Source organism: Lagenorhynchus albirostris, chromosome 14, assembly GCF_949774975.1.
Source record: "Lagenorhynchus albirostris chromosome 14, mLagAlb1.1, whole genome shotgun sequence".
In the NCBI taxonomy this organism is placed as follows: Eukaryota; Metazoa; Chordata; class Mammalia; order Artiodactyla; family Delphinidae; genus Lagenorhynchus; species Lagenorhynchus albirostris.
In genome coordinates, this window is record NC_083108.1 from 65,806,120 (window position 1) to 65,821,343 (window position 15,224).

At 36.7% G+C, this 15,224-nt stretch overlaps 1 protein-coding gene across 13 annotated transcripts in view; it reads right to left on the minus strand.

The window, feature by feature from the left end:
• Window positions 1-15,224, minus strand: part of MTMR3 (myotubularin related protein 3) — a 137,050-nt gene that overhangs the window by 64,861 nt on the left and 56,965 nt on the right. The window contains exon 1 of one of the 13 annotated variants that reach the window (XM_060121710.1): window positions 8,183-8,230. The exons of the other annotated variants lie outside the window; for them this stretch is intronic. The gene's annotated coding sequence lies outside the window, so the exon portion shown is untranslated. Of the gene's footprint in view, window positions 1-8,182; window positions 8,231-15,224 lie in introns of those variants that run through there. 13 annotated transcript variants of the gene reach the window in all.

Here is a 15,224-nt window from a genome sequence, read left to right on the forward strand (position 1 = left end):
TGTTTAGAAATTACTTGGTAATTTATTCTGTCAAAGATATTAAGTCCATTAATACAAAAGTGTTTGTGTATAGTTTCCACAGGTGTAAAGCTCCAAGACATGGACCAAACAACAGGAAGATTCAACAAAAATGTTCAGGCAGGTCTGCTTCAATGCCAGCAATGATTCCTCTTAACCACAACCAAACATCTACTTGGTTGGAAACAAGTATGCCATTGTGAAACACTGCCAACAAAATTTTAAAACCTGCCCATGCCTCTTAGGGCTATTTGCCAGATAAAGGCCATGTAGAAGTAAGTCTGAAAGAAGCTCTTTGGTGCCACCAGCTACCTTCTCATGAAGCCAGATGATATCCTGTGATACCAGTCATGTACACCTCAGAGTAGGAACAGTTATGTTTGGGTGACCTTGAACGGTCATATATTTGAAGAGGTAGAATGTAAAGTGGTTACGTTAAATCTAAGCAATTACCTAAAGTGTCTAGTAACATGGGATTCTTAAACAAATAAAGCACTAATGAACAGCCAGCCAGGGCAGCTGTGTGGGGCAAGGGTTAACTATGGTCACCCTTAAGTTCCATCTGGGGGATAGTGTTAAAAGAAAAGAAAAAGAATTGGCAGTTATCTGAAAAAGGTACATTTTTTTACAATCATGTATTATACTATGGATAGAATTTTATCTATTTCAAGAGGAAACCCTAAAGAGAATAAAAATATACTTGATTATTAAATACTAAAATACTAGATATTACTGTGCAGCTGCAAAGCACAGTCAATGTCTTTCTGGAAGACAATGAGATACTGATTAAGAAGAAGGGCATGGAGGCCCTGAGAAGGCTAATAAGGAATGGACACCTACATGGAATAGTTGGTTATCATGTGTATGCCACCTACTAGATCAGCTTCAACAAAGAGGCACACCAATTTGGGCCATTTATATAATAAGTGAATCCAAGCTACAAAAACTAATTAGGTCAAACCAAATTCACAAGGAAAAACTTAAAGAGACTCAGGCCAGGCCTTCTAAAAATGGGGGGGGGGAGCGGTGTCCAGGGTGGGGAAGGGTGGCTAAAGCAGCACTTTTTTGCCTAGGGTACATTTTAACTTCAAAAGAACAATGAAGTTTTTGTTTGTTTTTTAACATCTTTATTGGAGCATAATTGCTTTACAATGGTGTGTTAGTTTCTGCTTTATAACAAAGCGAATCAGCTATACATATACATATATCCCCAAATCCCCTCCCTCTTGCGTCTCCCTCCCACACTCCCTATCCCACCCCATGAAGTATTTTTTTACAGCCCTGTCTCACTTTCAAATGTAGGAATGATTGAGGGTTCAAAACTTTAAGAAGGCAACACTGAGTAATTTTAAAGGAATCTTTTATTTTCACTGTATGTGAAAGAAATGGCTTTTCTTGCACATGCACTGCATAGTAAGAAACACTGACAGCAAAACTTGAGTGTGGAGGTCATAAAGTAATTCAGAGATGTTAAATTTTAAGAAGTGACTTTACAACTGCTACTACTTTGGGCAGCTTCTTAGTGCTTCCTCATTTATGCCTAGTAACTTTTCGGATATCTGATGGATGATATGACCTTCCCAAACTAGGATTCTATGGCATGTTGGGGAGATTATTCCATGGTGGGGAGATGATTTAATCACTAGTATTACCCAAAACTCAAGCATTTAGCAACTGAGTAAAACTACTGTGGTTTGGTCTTACTCCCTGTACAGGAGCCCAAACCTCAAGTTTTCTAAACTTCTGCTGCTGAAGTCAACTATAAATAAATGAAAATAAAAACCGAGAGACAGTTCAAAAAGTATGGCTATATAGCTGATTCACTTTGTTATAAAGCAGAAACACACCATTGTAAAGCAATTATACTCCAATAAAGATGTTAAAAAATAAAATAAAAAGTATGGCTGAATGCTCTCAGTTGGACTTTTCCCCCCTCTACTTATTTGGACCATGTTTCAAAAAAAAAAAGTAAAAAGAAACTAAATACAAAATTGAGTCAGTGTCCTGGAAAACTCAGTGAGTTTTCCAAACACGGTAATTTATTAAAAAAAAAAAAAAAACTTTTAAAAAGATGCCACATGTCTTTTCTACCTCTTTTGAAAACACTAAGTAAGGTCTGTGTGTTTTCAGGGATACAGACGCAAATTCATGGTCAGAGTACTGCATTCCTCTGCCAGCTGTAGGACACAGATAAGCAGCTAAAATATTATCATTTCCTAAGCAAAAAACAACCATCTTCTTGAAAAACAAAAATCCAGTAGGTTGTCAGAAACGGTCAGATGAACTCCATGTTATAATCAAATTTCTGTATCAAAGAGTCTTTTACTAACAGTAAGTCTCTTGAACCAGCAACATTAATGATAATGTTCACTCTAACAAGTAAAATTCTGTTTCAATAGATAATGACCAAAGATCAATCTTGAATAATTCTGTGACTACATTAGTGGTACAGAGTGTGGTTCATTCTATGAGGAGTTTTTTTTGGTTTGTTTTGTTTTAATGTGGGAGAAGTTCTGAATACATTCCTCAAAGGAGTATCTGCAATAGACAGAATTTCAAACAGTTGGTTAGCGATCAATACTTAAGATCATTTGTCTTCATTTAAGTGGCTGAAATACTGACAGCTGCTTTTCCAAATGGGACCCAAAAATGTGAGAAGTCAAAAGCAAAGAAACTGTGCTCTAGAATTTTTAGACATTAAGATCTGACTGTACTTCAGATGCACCTTTTTGCTTTTCACATCTCAAGTGGGCAAAAGGAAGCCCTTGACCATGTTCTCAGAAAAGATCAGCTGTGATCAAACGAACTTTATCGAATTTGATTTGTACCTTTTAAAATCACTTATTTTACAAGTGTTTCCCTTTTAAACTTAATCCTTATACAAAAGGGGGGCGGGGGAGCAAATATCATACATGATGTCTTAGTGAAGACATTTTCTGGTGGTGACCAGAAAAGATTAAAACCGAAGATATAATACAATCTGCTAAAAAGGGTAAAAATAATTTCAAAAAAGGTTTTTTTTAATGTTTTGACTTGCTCTTTATAATCACTTCTATAAAGAAATTTATTCACGGGACTTCCTTGCTGGCGCAGTGGATAAGACTCTGCGCTCCCAAAGCCAGGGGCCTGGGTTCAATCCCTGGTCAGGGAACTAGATCCCACATGCATGCCACAACAAAGAGTTCACATGCCCCAACTAAGGAGCCCGCCTGCCACAACTAAGGAGCCCATGTGCTGCAACTAAGGAGCCAGCAAGCCACAACTAAGACCCGGTGCAACCAAATAAATAAATAAATACTATCTATTTTTTAAAAAAGAAAACATTCACTTCATACTACTAACTCAGATATATTAAATCATTAATAGGATTATAAGGAATTTCTGTAATTTGTAACATTATTTTCTGACTCTATATCCTCCATGAAAAGTCACAAGGCAGGTATCATTTTACTACTGAAATTAAGGATTTTAAATCTAATTTTATAAGGCAGCATTTAGATTCATCATGGTAAATGAAGAAATGTTCCCTATCTCCTAAGAAAAAAAACTCTTAACAGAAACCAAATATTTAAGTCTCGGTTATCGAGATAGAAAATCCAGGCATTCAAAGCACTAGAAATTAATTAAATTAAAAGCCAAGCAGGATCATTTCATCTAAGTGCCAGAGGTAGTTCAATATTTATAACTGCTATGGAAAGATCAGAAAGACTAGCCCCAGTGTTGGAAAAATGTTTCCTGACTTTTGTTTCTTTGACTAATTCCAAGGTCTACTGTTGGGAACTTAAGAGAAGGCAAATTTTTGCATGCTCATTAATGTCCTGCCACTTGCTCTCAGTTAACCTCTGATGAGGAGGAAAGAAGTAATTTTGTTTCCCCCTCCTTTCTCCCCTGCACTGTCCCAAATCAAAGTTCTCAAGGGCAATGCATAGGTCAAATGTTCTATTTTTAAAAAAAGAAAGATTCCTAATCAGGAAGTATATACCTCTTCATGGAAACTTAAATTTTCCTAATTATAATCCTGTAATGACTTCTGCCCCTCTTAAAAAATCATGATTATCTCAACATGAGACTGCAGACTCTGTCCATGCCTCCTACTGTTCGAAGAATAAAATTATAACTGCATTTTCTTGGACAAAACACTTAAATGACCAATCCCTATGAAGATGAGCAGTTTTACAATAGGTTCTCAAAACGTTTTTTAATAAGGCTTAAATTATGAGCTCCTATTTCTTACGTACTCAGAAAAAGAAATCAGTGAGGTAGCAAAGACCAAAAACTTATTTTTGTTCAAGACAACTAAAAAATTATGTAAAATTCAATAATACCAATGTCATTTTGAAATCTGCCAATTTACAGTGTTTATTCTAATATGCTTTGCTTCTGCATCCTGCCCTAGAGTGGCAAAAACAGACTCTCTAAACCCCACCCTTTTTATACCAACCCTCCGCCCTCACTGCTGGAAGAGAGGTTTCTTTTCTAGAAAGACAAGCAACTTAGTTTGAAGGTCTACTTACCATAGGAAGTCAAAAGTATGCCCATGTATAAATGACATGGTTTTCCTATTATGCCTAGGTACTTGGGATATTCAACACCAATTCTAGGAAAAATCTGGAATTAAACTACACTCAAAAAATAGCTATCAGTATTCCAAACCTAGCTAATCTGCATACTGCTTATCAGTTTTTTAATAATATATAGGAATGTTAATGTTTCTCTACCCATCTGTAAACAGATTCTTCAGAAAAATTCTGGTTCACTCCACTTAGTTTTATGCAGAGTAACTGGCATCAAAATGGACAAGGACCAGAAAGCTGAAGGAAAATGCAAATCCATCCTTTAAGCATAAAACTTAACAATGAAGAGAAGAAACGGATTTACATTTTTAACTGCTGTCATCTCAATTATAAACTGTCCAACTCCAACTAGCCAATAGGGATATTCAGAAAAGAGAAACAAAATTCCAATAGTAGAGGCTATATGTGCAACAAAAAGAATCCACTCTTCTTCCTGCTGGCCTAGTTAAAATTTGTATTCTGGCAATTAGGTAGGGGGCTACTCATATTTTTGAAAAACAAGCCAATAAAAACCCAATAACCTCAATTCTCAATTATTAAATAGCCAAAAGACCAGAAATCGTCTTGACCAGAACACCATCTTCTTACGAATCCTTTTAAGACCAAAACAATTCAACAGATCCCCAGAAAGAGACCCACCCTTTTAAACTAGTAATATTTATCTCATGTAAACAGAGGGAAACATGTAACTGCCATCAAAATATACACAGGGGGGCTTCCCTGGTGGCGCAGTGGTTGAGAGTCTGCCTGCCGATGCAGGGTACATGGGTTCGTGCCCTGGTCCGGGAAGATCCCACATGCCGTGGAGCGGCTGGGCCCGTGAGCCATGGCCACTGAGCCTGCGCGTCCGGAGCCTGTGCTCCGCAACGGGAGAGGCCACAACAGTGAGAGGCCCGCATACCGCAAAAAAATATATATATATACACAGGAAGAAAAAATTTTCAGCTAAAGTCAAAAAGTAGAATTCACGAACATGCTTTACTTAAGAAAAGGAGGGCAAAAGTCCGAAGCTAATAAGAAATAAAGTCTTATTAAGTAAAGAGGGTTCTCCTTTGTCCTTAAATAACTGCACTTAAATTAACCACTCTGAAAACCTCAAGACAAGTCATAGGTTCAAACTGAAGACAAAAACCAAACCTTGAATTTTAAAAATTCTTAAGCTATCAATTTGCTTAATCCATTAATCAGAAAAGGAAGGGGGCGAGAGCTTTTTTAAAAAACATGCTGGCTAAATTACTTATATTCATAGTAAGCACATTAAAATATAGGTAAGGGACTTCCCTGGTGGCGCAGTGGTTAAGAATCTGCCTACCAATGCAGGGGACACGGGTTCGAGCCCTGGTCCGGGAAGATCCCACCTTCTGCAGAGCAATTAAGCCCGTGCCCCACAACTGCTGAGCCTGCGCTCTAGAGCCCGTGCTCCGCAACAAGAGAAGCCACCGCAATTAGAAGCCCGCACACGACAACAAAGAGTAGCCGCCCCTGCTCTCTGCAACTAGAGAAAAGCCCACATGCAGCAACAAAGACCCAACACAGCCAAATAAATAAATTTATTTATTTAAAAAATAAATACATAAATAAAAATAAAATACAGGTAAAATATTCTCTAAAACAAGATGAAAAACTGCTCAAACATACAGCCTAATATCAACCTATTCTAAACATATTGAGTATTCTAAATATATTGTTTATACATCAAAAAACTTAAGTACTAGGACTTCCCTGGTGGTCCAGTGGTTAGGACTCCAAGCTTCCACTGCAGGGAACAGGAGTTCGATCCCTGGTCGGGAACTAAGATCATGCATGCGGCGCGGTGTGGCCAAAAAAAAAAAAAATCCACAGACAAGTGACCGGAATTCTCAAGTTTCCAATAAGCATGTGAACATAACTACTAAGAATAATACCACACTTTCAAGGTCAATCTGAGCCACTCACGTTTCTTGCATTTTCCAACATGAAAATAGTTTGTCAAAGAAACTGAAGTCTAAAAGAGGTGTAAGGAATAATGCATTTACCCAAGCTCTCTGGTAAGCATCAGGCCTATGAATGGACAAACACATTCTGTATTCTGTTTTTAGTCAGGACACACATATGCTAAAATGCAAAGAAATATAAAAACCTTGGGAAGAGTTTACATTTTCTACTGATTTACTCTTCAACATCTAACCTAAAACCTATATTCTACAACATATAGGTATTTTTTCAGTTGTTTCCATGGTATGGTATACATACCATTGGTGATATTTGAGAGGATTTAAATGTAACACAAAGGCCTTTAAAAAACAAAACTATATACTTATGCTAATGAGCACTGGAAAAAACATTCTGCATTCTATTGACTCTGAGATGCCACCGAAGTCAAGGCACATCATTAAACTTACATATCACCAAGAAAGAAAAAAACTTGATTTTAAGATGCATTATCATTTGGTATACAGATACTGCAAAAAAATCGTGTAGGTAATATATTAATGAGAGGTTTGGGTTATACTGCACTATATGCTAATACAAATCCTTCATAAGACAAACTGCTACCTGTCTTTCCTCGGGCTGCTTTATTCTCTCATTTTGCTTCATAAGACCTATTTTTCCAAACCATTAAAAGTCTGAAACCATTCAAAGCAGGCCTGAGCAGGGCCATAAACAACAACATCCAGTCCTCCCCCACAGAAATGATAGCCTCTCTCAAGGTTTCTGCTACTACTACGTGAGAGCTCCCACAGCTTCCCCAATCCTGACTGCTATTGCTGGCACAGGAGCAGAATAGCAGATCTCCTCTGGACTGTCAATGAAGCACCTCCAACTCTACATATTCCAAACAGAAGCCATCACTGGCCTCCCTTCCCTTCCCCCACCATATCTTCTTTCTTAATATTCCATTGGGAATCTTGGTCAGCCTAGGTCTTCAAGACTGGAAACCATCTGACACTCTTTCCAATAACAAAATCTGACACCATCTCCCACTGCTTTCTTTGAAATGCTCAATTTCCATCTTTCCATTCCATGCCACCAGGGCCACCACCACTGGTCTAGCAAACCGGTTCTCAAACATTTGCTGAATTCAATTTATTTAGACCTTATTACCTATGAAACAAAATAACCAGTTACAACTGAACTTAGAACTGATTCTGGTCAATTCCTCTTTGAACATCACCTGGCATATCGATCCTGTCAACAGACATTTCCATAAAACGTCCCTGCTCAAAAAAGATATGCCCTATGGCGTATATGTCCAGAATGAACGACTTGAGGCTTCTTTAAAATTTTTCATGCATGAGCTTTTGTCACTGCTACTACCTCTGCCTGATTTACTCATACCGCCTAATCCATTTGGATAAATCCAACATATCCTTCAATACTTAGCTTGAAAACATTAATTTCACTGTGAAAACTTTCCCTTCAGAGTTCACTGTGCAGTTTCAATACAGCTCTATTTTATAACACTTACTACATGTCATTATAATTATTTACATTTCTAACTGTCTAGACCGTGATTATCTATATAGGTCATTTTCCCACTCAACACTCAACATCTGAACCCAAGGGCCTTACCACTACCGCTTAACAAGAGGCATTACGATATAGCTTACTAGGTAAGAGCATAGGTTCTGCAATCAGACTGTTCTGGATGTGAATTTGGCTCCAAACTGAGTGAAATCCCCAAAGTGATACCGTCTTCTCATCTGTAGAATGGAGATAACATTAATAGTTTTCTAATCAATGTTCAATGAATACTAATTCTGATGAGGACAAGAAACATGCTCAATAACTGTTTTCTAGATTTAAAAAACAAGCATAATTTAGGTCAATACAAGAAATTAACCAGAGCCTCCTATTACCTACCCACTGAATAAACGTTTCAAGCACACCCATTCCCATTTAAAACCTCTATATTCTAGTTCTTACCATAAATCCAACATTTCTACCTGCCTTTCTTCATACAGAATAAACCCTTGGGATTGAAAGATGTATAAGTTTCCATTATTCATTAAAAACTTTCAAAGTCCAAAATAAAAAAAAGTAATGTGATTTTGCTGAAGCAAAAATTTTAGTCGTAGGCATTTGAGGCTAACCAAGAAGAAATCACTTAACTGACTGAGCCAAGCAATGTTAACCATTGTTATGTTAACCAATGTTATTCTCTACACATTCTCAATTCTCAGGATACTATCATAGTACTTGTCAAGATCTAAACATACCTCTCAACAAGACCTCCCCAAAATGAGGACCTTCCTTCTTAATGACAAGGTCTCCCGCACATGAAAATCTTATTCTTCCCTCTAGGACATTCTGTGTCCATTCCAAATGCCTTGCCATTGTTTATGTTATTTCCTATACCCAGACTGGCCCTTTCTCCACCAACCAGATCCCTAGAGCTCCTCTAGTATTCCAAACCACTAAACTTTCACTGCATTTTTGCAAGTACACATGATTTAACATTTATTCTCTTTTACTTAGGTCTACTTCTCTCCCTCCCCTAACTCTCTCACCCTCCTCCTTCTCCCTCTTTTTCCTCTCGCTCTCTCTCAAACACACAGAGGCAAGTTCCCTCAAGAGGTACTCAAAATGTTTTGATCAATTAAATTTCTCTCCTTAAGAGGTTTTTTTGAGGTATAATTTATAAGTTTCAGATATACAACATAGTGATTCACAACTTTTAAAGGTTATACTCCATTTATAATTATAAAATATTGGCTATACTCCCTGTCTTGTACAATATATCCTTGTATCTTTATTTATTTCATGCTTAGTAGTTTCTCCCTCTTTGTCCCCTACCCCTAACTTGCCCCTCTCCCCACTGGTAACCACTAGTTTGTTCTCTGTATCTGTGAGTCTGTTTCTTTTTTGTTATATTCACTAGTATGTTTTATTTTTTAGATTCCACATATAAATGACATCATACAGTATTTGTCTGACATTTCACTAAGCACAATACCCTCCAAGTCTACTCATGTTGCTGCAAATGGCAAGATTTCATTCTTTTATATGGCTGAGTAGTATTCCATTGTGTATATACACATCATCCTTATCTATTCATCTGTTGATGGGTGCTTAGGTTGCTTCCATATCTTGGTTACGGTGAATAATGCTGTTATGAACACTGGGGTGCATATATCTTTTCGAATTAATGTTTTCATTTTCTTCAGCTATGTACCCAAGCTTAAGAGTTTGGAGATATCATAAAAGTTTTTCTCATAAGCAATTAAAGATAACTGGAAGAGAGGTTATAGGTGATAATTCTCATTACAATCATGGGAAAACTGGAGTGCTTTCCACTTTCACGTTCCAGTATTACACTAAAAATAGATAATATGTGACCAGAAAACTGTAACTATAGTTTCACTAACATGTAAAAACTTCTTGAAGCAAACAGGAACTTGATAACTGTAATAACTGATATTATAGTTAATACAGCATTCTATTAACAGAATGCTGCTTTTGTGTAAAATGAGGGTCATTTTTGTCAAGCTAGAAATACTGCTTCAAAACAAAGATATGGAATACAAAAGTGACAGCAAGAAAGAGGTGGTCTTAATCCTTTGATCTCTTTCAGGCCATCATATAAAAGTAGGAATTCTTGATCAAGCCACTTCTAAAGTGTCCTTTTTATGTCCCATTCTTTGTGTAATAATTTTGCTTCTACCCCCAAAACTGGACTCCTCCTCTTTCCTTTTCTCAACCTTTCTTGAATTAACAAAGGTGAAATAAAGCAGTTTCTTCCAATTTGAAGCCAAGATAATTTTTCAGTCATATACATTTAATGCTTTTTGATAATTGGCAAAGAACCTGAATAGTACTGCACCCACATGAATAGCTGACTCTACAGCATCAAAAAATATGGAAATACTCTTTGGCATGCTGCATAGGAAGAACAAGTCCAAATTATTTTTAATAATTTTTTGAGTAACAGCAAGAACAGGGAGAGAAAACAGTCAAACGAAACAAGTATAATCTCCTATTTATGAGTCAACTGTGGCCAGCTGTCAAGCTTGTTTTATTAGCAGTTAACTTTTATTGAGCATTTCCCTCTGTCAGGCACTGTTTTAAAAGTATTATGTATACTAACTCAATTAACCCCACAATAATTTTATAAAGTAGTAACCATTATTGTTACCATTTACAGTTGAAAAAAGATATACAAACAAGTAACTTTCCTAAACTTATACCAGCTAAGTGGAGAAGCCAGAATTCAAACCTAGGCATTCTGGCTCCACAGTTTACATTATAAATATCTATACCACACTGCCTCTCCATTAAATAAGTTCGTTAATACAGTAAAACTTGATGCTAACTTTACTGCTCATAAAGAGTATCCAAGTAAGGAACCCCTGTAATATTGAGCATGTTTATTTCTTACATACTTACTACATGTTCAACTATATTTTTCAAAGAACAGTATAGGTTTTATTCAATTTCATTCTCCCACAAATCTAGAGATTTTCATCAGTGTTTTATTATCCACTGTCTAAAGTACACTATTTGACACATGTTCCTTAAAATCTTTATTCTTTACAACATCTTCTCACTTGTCAAGATAATTCTGAACTCTAATTCTATCCTCCAAGGAGCTTACAAGTCATCTGTGAACTTAATAAGCATACTCTCCATTTGATCTCTATCACTAGTAAGAACCCTATATGGTAAGTAGAGAGCCCAATCCGAACCCCATTATAAAAAAAAAAATTTGTTCTCTCTTCTGACAGCAAACCACCAGTAACAATAAATATGACCCTCCAAATCTGTTTTGCACCATTTAGCAATAAGACATATTTTCATCCCATATGGATGAAGGTGCCACCAGGGATAATTAAAAGTTTTCCTAAAGTTAAAATATATCGGCACTTCCCTGGTGGTGCAGTGGTTAAGAATCCCCCTGCCAATGCAGGGGACACGGGTTTAAGCCCTGGTCTGGGAAGATCCCACATGCCACGGAGCAACTAAGCCTGTGCACCACAACTACTGAGCCCGTGAGCCACAGGTACTGAAGCCCGCACGCCTAGAGCCCGTGCTCCACAACAAAGAAAAGTCACCACAATGAGAAGCCCGTGCACCTCAACAAAGAGTAGCCCCAATCGCTGCAACTAGAGAAAGCCCACACGCGGAGCAACGAAGACCCAACGCAGCCGAAAATAAATTAATAAATTTTTTTTAAAAAGTTAAAAATATCAGTTGCTTGCCTCTGTTCCACAGACCTGCCTCCATAAGAGTATTACTTTGTAGAACAAATTGTCTTTCAAAACTATGCAGTTTATTGTTTCATCATCTTTAAAGTCTTCACAAATTTTTTAGATTATTCCAATATTTTGTTTAGCTTTATTAAGGTATAGTTGAAATATAACAAAGTACAAATTTAAGGTAGTTTTTTCAGGGTTATTTTTACTGTGGTACAATATATATAATATTTACAATTTTAATCATTTTAAGTGTACAATCCAATGGCCTTAAGTATATCACACTGTTGTGCAATCACCACCACTATCCATTTCCAGAATTTTTTCATCATCCCAAACTTCCTTTTTAAGGCCAAATATACTTCATTGTATGTACAGTAGATCCTACATATCCTCAAGTTCCCCTCAGCATATTCAACAAACTGCAGATCAAAAATATTCAGGTGGGGCTTCCCTGGTGGCGCAGTGGTTGAGAGTCCGCCTGCCGATGCAGGGGACGCGGGTTCGTGCCCTGGTCCGGGAAGATCCCACATGCCGCGGAGCGTCTGGGCCCGTGAGCCGTGGCCGCTGAGCCTGCGCGTCCGGAGCCTGTGCTCCACAACGGGAGAGGCCGCAATAGTGAGAGGCCCGCGTACCGCAAAAATTTAAAAATAAATAAATAAATAAATAAAATTTAGGTGGAAAAAAATCCAGAAGTTCCATAAAGCAAAAAAATTTGCGCTTGCCAGAAACTATACAGCATTTACATTGTATTTACATAGCATTTACATTATATATATTAGGTGTTACAAGTAATCGAGAAGCAATTTAAACCATACCAGAGGATGTGTGTATGTTATATGCAAATACTATGCCAAATACTATGCCATTTTATACAAGGGATTTCAGCATCCTTGGATTTTTGTATTCACCACAGGGTCCTGGAACCAATCCCCCATGGATACCGAGGGATGACTGTATGTACCATATTTTGTTTATACATTCATCCACTGATGGACATTTAGGTTGTTGCTACCTTTTGGCTACTGTGAATAGTGCTGCTACGAACACTGATGTACAAATCTGTTAAGAGTCCCTGATTTCACTTCTTTTGGCTAGATACCCAAGGAATAGAATTGTTGGATCACATGGTAATTCTGTGTTTAATTTTTTAAGGAACCACCACATTGTTTTCCACAGCAGCTGTACCATTCTACATTCCTGTCAGCAATACACCAGGATTCTAATTTCTCCATATCCTCATCAACACTGTTCCACTTTTTGACAATAGCCATCCTAATGGGTGTGAAGTGGTATCCCGTGGTTTTGACTTGCAGTTCCCTAATGATCAGTGATACTAATCCTCTTTTCACGTGCTTACTGGCCATCTGTATAACTTATTTGAAGAAATGTCTATTCAAGTCCTTTGCCTATTTTTAGTTGGGTTGTTTTCTGGTGTTGCATTGTGGTTCTTTATATATTCTAGATATTAATCCTTTATCAGACATGACTTGCAAATATTTTCTGTCATTCTTTGGGTTGCCTTTCACTCTCTTGATGGTGTATTCTATTTCTTTCTTCTATTGCCTGTGTTTTTGATGTCATATCCAAGAAATCAGTGCCAAATGCAACGTCATGAAATTTTTCCCCTACATTTTCTTCTAAGAGTGTTATAGTTTTAGCTCTTAGGTCTCTGATCCTCAATTACCCAGATAATTTTAAAGCACAAATAATCATGTTTTCAAATCCATAAAACTTTTTTAAAGTATTAGGTGAGACTTAATAGAATCTATATGCTATAGAAATAGTCACAGATATACAAGATGTGAATTTACACCCTGTTTACAATTTTTAAACAACTGGAAATAGGTAAACTGATATACCCATACAATGGAATATTATGCCCTTCTAAGCACAGGAGTTGGGTGAGTAACCCAGGTTAACCAAGTCATAGCCTATTCCCTCAACCACATGAACCAAGGGGGAACCAATGAGAATCCTTCTCTTCTACTAGACTCAGTCCCCTCTCTGTGCACCAAGTCACCCTGGGCCTACCACAGCAAGTTCACAGGGTCCCTACAGGACTGTTTTTAGTTTTTAAGGGAAACGGCAATAAATGACATCTAGTGGACCACACAAATGACTATCTGAGGTCATTCATAATTTCAACATTAACTCACAAAACATTCCTTTCAGTGACATTTCTTTAAGCAGCAGGAGTTTTAGCAGCTACTATGATAAAAAGCAAGCACCATGTAACAATCAGTGTGGAACAGGAAATAGAGGTGTAATGTCTGATTCTAAGGCTTGAGAATCTGTGCAGTATCTAACATGCATATATATGGAAATTAAAATGTTCTCTTTCAAATTGCATGTATCAACTTTTCAAATAATTAAATTGTTAGGAAATAAATACTTAGGATGTTTGGCCCTAACCACTTTATAAATGGAACTGTTATTTTTATGGCCTCTGGGCACCATGGAAAATATTACTGAGACACTTAGAAGAGACTCTGGACTGTGCAGCTATGAACCAGGAGAAACCTGAGAGGATCCCACACCAATGCCCAGAGAGATGCAAAGCTAGAATACTTGAGACACTCTACCCCCACTTCCAGTCCTCAAAGTCCCCAAGCTGCCTGCCACAGTTCTTCAATTATGTGAGCCACTCCAGTGTTCCGCCAATAAAGCCACCCCTTCTCTTGTTGTTTATTTAAGCTCTAATTCAGTTTCTATCACCAGCAACCCAGAGTCCTGATAACAAAATCATGTGATTCAAACATTCAGCCTTATTTCCTTAGTAAAATCATAATTGAATAATGTATATCAGAGTTTTTTTTTTTTTTACATAGGGCATTACTTTAACTCAGATATAAATCATTCTGTTTACTGTTTCTTGTATCAACTGAACAAAGGATACTATTAGACACTGCATGCTAAAATTTAGTTTTAAAGTTTTATAGATTTCTTGACAAAAATACTCATTTGAATTAATTTTTCACATGATAATATAAACTATACCATGTTTTTTCTTTCACACTAACATTAGAAATTAAAAAATTTCTAAGTAATCAAACTATTATACTCAAATTACAGCTTTAAAGAATAAGTAAAACATTCAATTTATGAATATTAAAAGTCAAATATTTTCTTAAATAATAATTATTTCCAGAAATAAATTAATGTAGAGCTTATATTTACTTTATGGTGAGATCTGCTTTTAATATAAATCAAAGACAGCAGTGATTTCAGCAATGAGAACAATTTACACTTCATTCATTGTAACTGAGATAAAAGTAAATATTTCAAAAGTGAGAAAAGCTTAAATCAGAACTATACCAATTAAAAATGGCAATTACAAAAAAAAAAACCAAACGGCAATTACAGCTAATTTTTATGTTCTGTGATAAAGCACTTATATAGACCTACTGCAAATAAAGTTTTATCAGAAAGAAAAATAACTAATCAGCTGACTAACATT